Source organism: Lytechinus pictus, chromosome 5 (genome assembly GCF_037042905.1).
Source record: "Lytechinus pictus isolate F3 Inbred chromosome 5, Lp3.0, whole genome shotgun sequence".
Taxonomy (NCBI): Eukaryota; Metazoa; Echinodermata; class Echinoidea; order Temnopleuroida; family Toxopneustidae; genus Lytechinus; species Lytechinus pictus.
Genome location: NC_087249.1, coordinates 18,878,700 through 18,887,961, shown reverse-complemented (window position 1 = coordinate 18,887,961; position 9,262 = coordinate 18,878,700). Strand labels below are relative to the sequence as shown.

The 9,262-nt window shown below is 36.7% G+C and overlaps 1 long non-coding RNA gene across 1 annotated transcript; it reads left to right on the top strand.

Moving 5' to 3' along the window:
- Positions 1 to 298: 298 nt before the first annotated feature.
- LOC135154257 (uncharacterized) lies at positions 299 to 7,637 on the top strand. Its single transcript, XR_010293676.1, has 3 exons — positions 299 to 465; positions 4,024 to 4,153; positions 4,563 to 7,637. It is a non-coding gene; the product is annotated as an uncharacterized LOC135154257 (long non-coding RNA).
- The last annotated feature ends 1,625 nt before the right edge of the window (positions 7,638 to 9,262 follow it).

The window sequence follows — 9,262 nt, the reverse complement described above, 5'->3', positions numbered from 1 at the left end:
AGTGATAAACTGAGTTTTTCTAAGAACGCCATTTGTCTCATAAAGGCGATAAACTAGGTTTTTCGCCGATAAACTAGGTTTTTCAATTTCGATAAACTAAGTTTTTCGAATTGAAAAACCTAGTTTATCGAAATCGAAAAACTAAGTTTATCGAATCGAAAAACCTAGTTTATCGCCGATAAACTTGGTTTTTCGCCGATAAACTAGGTTTTTCGATTTCGATAAACTAAGTTTTTCGAATTGAAAAACCTAGTTTATCGAAATTGAAAAACTCAGTTTATCGAATTTGTGAGCGGGCGCGCGCGCGCGCACGTACTGCATGCATTTACACGGCAAACAAAGCTGCCATTGCGATTATTACAAGAAACACAGTATTTTACCACTTTTACCACGTCTGAAGTTAGTTTTGGACGTCAAATTCATCAACGCCAACTGTACTGCTGGATAACTGAAACTAAAGCCAAGGTAAGTTCCAATTATATATTTTTTTATAATACAACGGCAGCCATGGTTGTCGGCTTTCATGGTGTTAACAAACCTGACACCCCAACCTGAGTAGCGGATACCGCTGATCCCTGCCCCGAATATCGGGGGAGAACAACGGAGAAGATGATGGTTCGATGCTTTCCGTGCCGCTTGGTTGCTAACCCAGAGGCAGAGAGCCCACACCCGCGAAGCTGCCCGGCCGCGGTGTGGATTCTCCCTGCTGCCTGGGTACGATTACGATTCTGCTGCTTTGAGTATGATATTGATAGCTAAGACCTAAGTAAGAAGAACTTTTGTCCATGGTGACTCGATGCTAATGTTGTAACTTAGGCATGAGCGCGAGTGCCTGTTAAGTGTTACCATTGAGGTTATCCAGCACAGCAAGAAGAAAAAAGCACGGAAGATGTATTTCATTTTCAACACAGTGAAAGTATCATTGATCATACCCAGGCCCGGGAGCGCCGGCATGCTTCGCGGGCCGGCGCCCAGGAGCTCACCGTGTATTTACCCATACTCACAGGATGTTCGCTATATCTATTAATCTAGCAAGATAAATTGTGAAAACAGAAATTATGCACTTACCACGATGGATGAAGGTCTATCGAGTGGTACATGTAGTATCCTGACATCGAGGCACGGACTGGAAGTTGGAACCTCAAAAAAACGAGAAGTTCTCCCAGTGAGTCCCAGGTCAGAGCTCACCGTGTATTTACCCATACTCACGGGACAGAATACCTCGTGATACATCTCCTAATTTTTTTCAAAATTCATAACAAAATGGCTGATCGAGACTGGGGTAGCAGGAGATAACTTTTCGTTTTTTTGAGATTCCAGTCTGTACCTCGATGTCAGGATACTGCCACACGATTGACCTGGCTTCATCCATATAATCATGGTAAGTGCATAATTTCTGTTTTCACAATTTTCTTTCCAAGTTATTGAGACCACAATCTACCCTAGTCCCATGTCTATGTTTAAATGCACTTTGGACTCCTGGGCCCAGGCTAGACCAAAAGCTTCAGTCTCTGTTATGTTGGTCGTTCAGCTGAACTCCGTTGGCTTCACTCACCAAATACAGAGACCGAAGTTCTAGCGCGATCTGTACAGGGGACTCACTGGCCATATGTTTATGTACTTAAGAGCGGATAAAACGGGGAAGTGAATTTGCGCGACAGCCGAGGTAAGTCACTGTTTTTGTTCCTTTTAACTTGATTTTTCTCTGTTTTTTGGCAATTAATGCCAAGAGGGAATATTAATTTGCATTTTGGTCGCGTTAATTTTCAAAAATTTTATTCATTAAAGACAAAAATTGAAGAGCCCCGACGGGGGGATTTTGCATTGCAAGTCCCCTAATGGTGGCTGCACGCTAGCGAGCCGTCTGTGTACGAGGAGAAATAAAAAAAATAAAAAAATGTTTAAAAACTCCTCGAAACAGACGGCTGCCAGCTGTCTAGGCCCAGGCCTGCTTCAGGCCAGCAGGCATGTGCAGCAGGCATGATTTTAGCTGTTTCGCTGTAGTTTTTCAGGCAAATTACACCATTATGTTTCATTCCTGACTTTCTGAGTCATGGTACTTTCCACCAAGAAAGTGAGTAAAGTATGAGATAAATAGGATCTATATATATGTAACATACAAATGTGAAAATTTGGAACGGAAAGTGCACGAGTCAAGTGAAAGTTTTAACGCATGTATTAAGTGCCCATTACAAGCGGCTAGGTTCAATGCTTGTATTTTCTGGTAGCCACTTTTGATGACAACAAAGGGCGATGAAATGTCCAGCTCCTACGTCACTCTCAATGGGACGGTTCGCCGATGAATATTCATTGGATCACGTGCATGGGTGTGTGTGTGTATACTATACCGAGTGTAAATAACGAGAGTTTTCAAATGGTGAGTGTGTATAAAACAACGTAGGGATAGGGGTTTATTTAACAGAGAATGAGTAGTATAGTGCAGAAAATAAAAGCGTACAATGAAGTTTTACAGAAGAGGAAATAATATAAATATATGGAGGACAGTGCAAGATGAGGTAAGGCAAGTACAGTGATGTTGTTTTTTCAAAAGTATTAGTAGAGGAAATAATACAAATATATTATTGAGGACAATGTAAGATGAGATAAGGCAAACTTGTGTGCAGTGAGGGTTTTTTCAAGAGGAGATAATACAAATATGGAGGACAATGTAAGATGAGATGATCAAGGGCTCAAGGCAAGTGTACAGTGAGAGCTCATCTTACATTGTCCTCTACAGTCTACATCATCATTATACATTATTTGATAAAACCTCAATGTACACGTGCCTCATCTTACATTGTCCTCTACATACCGGTATTTTTTTATCATCTCCTCTTTTGAAAAAACCTCACTGTACACTTACCACAGCTCATCTTACATTGTCCTCTTTTTATCTTATCCTAGTTATACATTCTTTGTTAAAACCTCACTGTACACTTAATTGCCTCATCTCATCTTACATTGTCCTCTAGATATATATTTGTATTATCTCCTCCTTTGAAAAAAAAACCTCATTGCAGACTTGCCTCATCTCATGTTACATTGTCCTCTATAATATATTTTTTCCCCATGATTTCCTCTACTACTAATACTTTTGAGAAAAAAAAATCACTGTACTTGCCTCACCTCATCTTGCATTGTCTTCCATATGTATTTATATTATTTCCTCCTCTGTAAAACTTCATTGTACACTTTAATTTTCTGCACTATACTTCTCATTCTCTGTAAAATAAACTCCTGCGTTGTGTTATACACACACACACCATTTGAAAACTTTCTTTGTTTTTTACACTCGGTATTGTACACACACACGTGCACACGACCACAATCTAATGAATATTCATCGGCGAACCGTCCCATTGAGAGTGACTATTTGAATTAGTTGATATTTTTGATAGCAGATATTGTTTTAACCAAAAGTAAGGTTTTGTGAGAGAAAAGGATTTCCAAAATTAGGAAAAACAATTATTTCAGAAAAAGGATAAATTATGCACCTAGCATTAGAATGTTTTGTTTTTATATGTGGAAACTGCACAGATAGTGTGTGTGTGTGTATTTGAGTTTTTGTCAGACGTGTATCAATCAGATATGATTATTTACGTCTGGGACCGACCTTTAACGTCACCATCCGAAAGACGTGACCAGGATTCGAACCTCGAACTTCTGCATCAAATTGTAACTTCCCCACGTAGCTTGGATTACAGGCGCACGCCACAACGCCCAGTTGAAATGCAAACATTAGTCTTCTTTCAGACGTTTAGATTTGTCTTTGGCAGAGTTAAATGCAACAAATATGCATCATTTTTTAACTGCTGCAGACACCTGTTCAGACATAGAAGATTATTTTTACCAACAATATTCAATTTATTTGTCAAGTCCATTTAATTCAGACTGTAGAGTCAAATATGCATTACATGTAGGTTCATGATGATATAGAAAGTTATGTAAACTACAATTTCAGGGATATATTTATGGTCATGAAACTGAGGATGTTTTTTCCCTCTTTTTCTTTTAACCTCCTAGATTGAATAAACACAGTTACATTGGTTCTTCGGAGGCCAGCTCAGTTGATTGTTGTACTTATACAATCCCAAGAGGAATTTGCCATCCGTAATAGTTCCTTTTCGTCAACAAGCCACCTGACTTAACAAAGGTATGTTTTATAGGGGCATATGGGTCATATCTGCAAATTGTGCAAGGCTACAAAAAATACACAAAATGCACAGGGGTGAACAATTCTCAGTATTGACGTTATCATGATGAAGTTTACAGTTTTGTAGGAAATTGTCTTCATTGTTTATTTTTGTTCGTATACATAATTACAAATTTTTAGTGTTTTCTAAGTTTGTAGGAGCAGGATGGGGATGCACAACTGACATAGAATGTAATCATGATTATAATCAAAATTGAAACACTTAGTTTCTCAATATGAAAGAATGTCATTGAAAAAAGAAATGTATTCTACTAAAATTGAAAAACTTAACTTGCCTTATCAAAATCTAAAAACTTGCTTTTCGATATAAAAAACACGTCTCTCATTTGTTTACTTGTTACTGTCGCAGCTTTAATGAAACTTCCATTTAAAAGTTGTAAACAACGGGTCTCCTGGAGGATACAAGCACTTGGGCTGGTACCAACCTACACCATGGACGAGAAGAGGTTTCATATTCAACAAGACGGATTTTCCATTTCTTTCATTAAAAGAAAGAGTACCGAATTCCAATGACTTGGGCAGTCCTTTGATCGATGAGGTAATACAGCTTCATAGATACAATAAATAATTTTTTATGCAGTTCATGCAGGTATATCAAAGTTCAACTCTTATTTTTGGTACATGTATTTCCAAATTCTTTAAAAGAAAGAAAGAACAATCGAATTGAATGAAAAATTAACTTTTTTTATATATATATTGTATCGTATCCGAACATCTACCCCCTGGGCATCCACCCCCCGGACATCCACCACCCGGACATCCACCCCCCGGACATCCACCCCCTTAAGACATCTACCCCCTAGGACATCTACCCCTGAACATTTACCCCCCGGACATCTACCCCCCGGACAATTACCCCCGGACATTTACCCCCCGGACATCTACCCCCGGACATTTACCCCCGGACATTTACCCCCCGGACATTTACCCCCCGGACATCTACCCCCCGGACATCTACCCCCTGGACATTTACCCCCCCCCCAGACATCTACTCAGTACTCACGGATATTTTGGATACGGGGGTTCCAAAATTACGCATCATTTCATAAGTGCATGCAGACCCAAAATTGCACAAAAACGTAAATTTGTGTACAAATCCAATGCAAATAGAGTTTTTAGCCGAAATTCATAAATGTATAATTTTTCCATTTACTGATTGAAATCAATTAATTCCATCTTATTTATGGTCCAAATAAAGTCCCCGACAATTTCCATTGAAAAAACAATAAAAAACATAAAGTCCAAAAACAAAGAAATACATAAGAAATTTTGAAAACAGTTAAATACATGAAAAAATTAATGTGATTTTGAAATTTTTTGTTAGTACATTTGAACAGATTAATATTAAGTGTCTGTGTACCAAAAATTAGCATTTTAGGGGCATTATTTAGTTAATTAAAGCAAAATTCTGATTTCATGCATAAATTAGCATAATTAATTAGCAATGAGATTTTTCACAGAGTTTGATCCTGTAGTTTTGTATATTATGCCATTGGTAACGCGGGTGCCAAGTTTCGTCGCGATCAACGGCCGAGATCATAAGGAGGGGGGCTGAATCAGCCCCCCCCCCCCCCCCCACAGTCTTCTTAGGCATCGAAATAGCCCAGTCTATTTAGGTTTAATTCATGTGTAATATCTGTTTTATAAATCTTCCAAATGATACCAAGTATCGTTCAAGTGGGTTTAAAGGGGAAGTTCACGCTGACAAAAAGTTTATTGTTAAAACAGAAGAAAAAAATAATAAAAATATTGCCTAAGTTTTGAGGAAAATCCATCAAAGAATTAAAAAGTTATTTGAATTTCAATTATTTGAGTTGTAACGTCATATTCGGGCAGCATTTCTACATAATGAATTTTTTTTTCTATACCTTTTCTATATCAAAGGACCAATCATTTTACACCCAAACATGAAAAGAAAACACAAAATAACAAAAATATGTCCTCTGGAACCATTAAAAAATGAAATTCATGCATTTTATATTACATAACTTTATTTGGCAGCTGCTCGTGTGTGTGACGCCACAAATCCAAAGGCTAAGCTTAGAATTCTAATAAATTTTTTAATATTTAACAGATTTTCCTCAAACCTTCACCAATTTTTTTGTCTCACCTGCATAGCAGACTTGTTTTGTCCAAGTGAACTTTCATGTTAAGATTGAATGAGTTGCAATTATCTTAACTTTAATATATTTAAAAAAATTATTTGCTTCTAAATTGAAGACAAAGTGAAGATTGAAATGGTTTGATTTGTTTCAGTAGCAAAAGAGGTGCAGACTGCAGAGCTTCAAAATATTTGATATCGCTATAATATTGTCAGTACTCTATATCATTCTTATCATTCCAACTATTTTGAGGCCGCCTGAATCGCAAACCCTGTCTGGCAAGTTTTTGTTTATGACAAACAATGATGAGGGATGGCTGAAAATCCCTCCAGGTAAGTTGGGGTTTATGTAATTGACATGGTAACCAAATATGAATTTAGTAATTTATAACAGGATGTATATTCCTGAAACAAAGTGCAATTGTTTGATAAATGTTAATTGAATTGGCCACTATTGTAATTTTAAGATTGTCCTTATTGTTAGCTTTACATAGACACCAAAACAGAGGATATTGTTCCCAACTGGAATTATGATATCACTATGCTATTGTCATATTCATCATCATAATAATGTATCTGGTAATGTAATGCTATCTAAGGGGATGGTCTGGGCTGAAAGTATGTGTAGCTTAATAAATAGAGTAGAATTCACTGAGCAAAATGCAGAAAATTTCATCAAAATCGGATAACAAATAACAAAGTTATTGAATTTTGAAGTTTAGCAATATTTTGTGAAAACAGTCGTCATGAATATTCATTAGGTGGGCTGATGATGTCACATCTCCACTTGTTCTTTTGTATTTTATTATATGAAATTAGGTTTATTCAATTTTTTTTCCTCCAAGAACTAGAAAAATTGGATTGTCAACTGAATAGTGCATTAAATATTTATTGCTGCAACTTATTTCATTATAAGGGAGACATTCAGACAAGTATGAAATAATGAAAAAAATATGATTTTATGTAATAACATAAGACAACAGAAAGTGGAGATGTGACATCATCAGCCCACCTAATGAATATTCATGACAACTTTTTTCACAAAATATTGCTAAACTTTAAACTTCAATAACTTTATTATTTGTTATCCGATTTTGATGAAATTTTCGGCATTTTGCTCAGTGAATTATACTCTATGTATTAAGATATAAATATTTTCAGCCCGGACCATCCCTTTAAGTTTTGAACCAGGATTTGATTTTTGTGGGATATAATATACATGTATTTTATATACACCTCAGTTCAATATGTGTTACAATGTAACTGTACATCTGATTAAGTTTATCTTATTGTTACTTAATAAAACCACTTTACTCCAAAGAAGTATTTTGAATATTGGGTTATTTCACTATGAAGTATTCTTTATCCCGCTTAATATTCAACCTTTAATGAGAGATGTGGTAATGAGTTCCATGACATTTGCTCTGGCGACAATTGCTCCGCTGTAAATTCCACACACTATTCAGCTTCAACCCCTAAACCTACCATGAAACCCTATTGCAACCCTGACCCTCGAAGACAGAATTAATCCTGGGGCAATTATCGCAGGAGCAAATGTTGGGTCACCTGGTAATCAGATGGAAATGATTGGAGAGATGAAGATTAAATGGGGGGGGGGGGTGGTGGAGATGATGAAAGGTGGGATGGCCATGATGATGAGTGATGGAGTTTAAGGGTGGGGACGACGAGTGGATGGAGATGATGAGAGGAGGAATGGGGATGATGCAAGGATGGATGGAGATGATGTGGGAGGGATGGAGATGATAAAGTTTAGAGATGAGTGGGTTACAAGAGACGAGCAGGGAGATGAGGTGGATGGAAACGATGTGGAAGGGTTGACATGAGGAGAGGTTAGAGATGAGAGGAAGGATTGAGATGAAAGCTGGAGATGTGAAAATGGTTGGAGATGAAAAGGGAGTGATCATCATCAACTTCATCAATATCATTGCCATCACCACACCATCATGATCATCGTCACTATCATGACCATCATAATCACCATCATTATTAATATAATTACTTTCATTATCACCACCAAATAAATTATCATTGGCGTAATGAGCCAAAGATTTTGAGAGGGACAAGATATGGCAGATTGTGCCAGTATTTTTTTTTTTTAATTGTGAGCAAGCAAACTTTTCTATATTTTCATTACATAATTTTACGTTTTGATAGATTCTGACATAATACTGAAAATCTTCTCTCTTTTCTTTCTCTTATTATTTGTTTCATATGGCTTCATCATCACCATCATCGACACCATTACTATCACTATCCTCATCATCACCACCCACCTCATCACCATCACCAGTCTATAATTATCATCTTCACCCACATCATTATCCTCATCACCACATCTTGATCATCATCTTCACGATTATTTCATCTGTGATTTCATACATAGAAACTACATGTAGTACTAAGTATATGTCATATTATTTTTTACCATGCTTGAGATTATACTTTATATGACTTGACTTTATATTATATTCTCACCCAAAAAGGACATTTCAATGATTACTAGTAGAAATCTATGAAGATGATTTATATCTCCCTTATCAAATCAGCGCGTATTGAAAAGCTTTGACAATAGAACCAGAGAATAATGTATTTCAGAACTATTTGTGAGAATTAATGAAAAGTAAAATATCAAAATGCAAACCGGCAGCAAGATTTGCGTTAAAAAAGGAATATTTCTGTTTGTTGGAATTTTTAGAGAATTAGTATGATTAACATCAATCAAAAAGTGGCATGAATATTCATCCCTGCATAAAGACATGCAAGATTAATTTTCTAAATGTGTTGGAAACTGCATTACCATGGTAATAACAAGAGGTATCCCTTTTCAGCACTGTTATTCTTTTACCTTTTCATTTTTTTCAATTTCTTTATCCGCGCCCCTTTTCCCTTTTTGCACCCCCTACATACGACCCTGACATTGATACAAT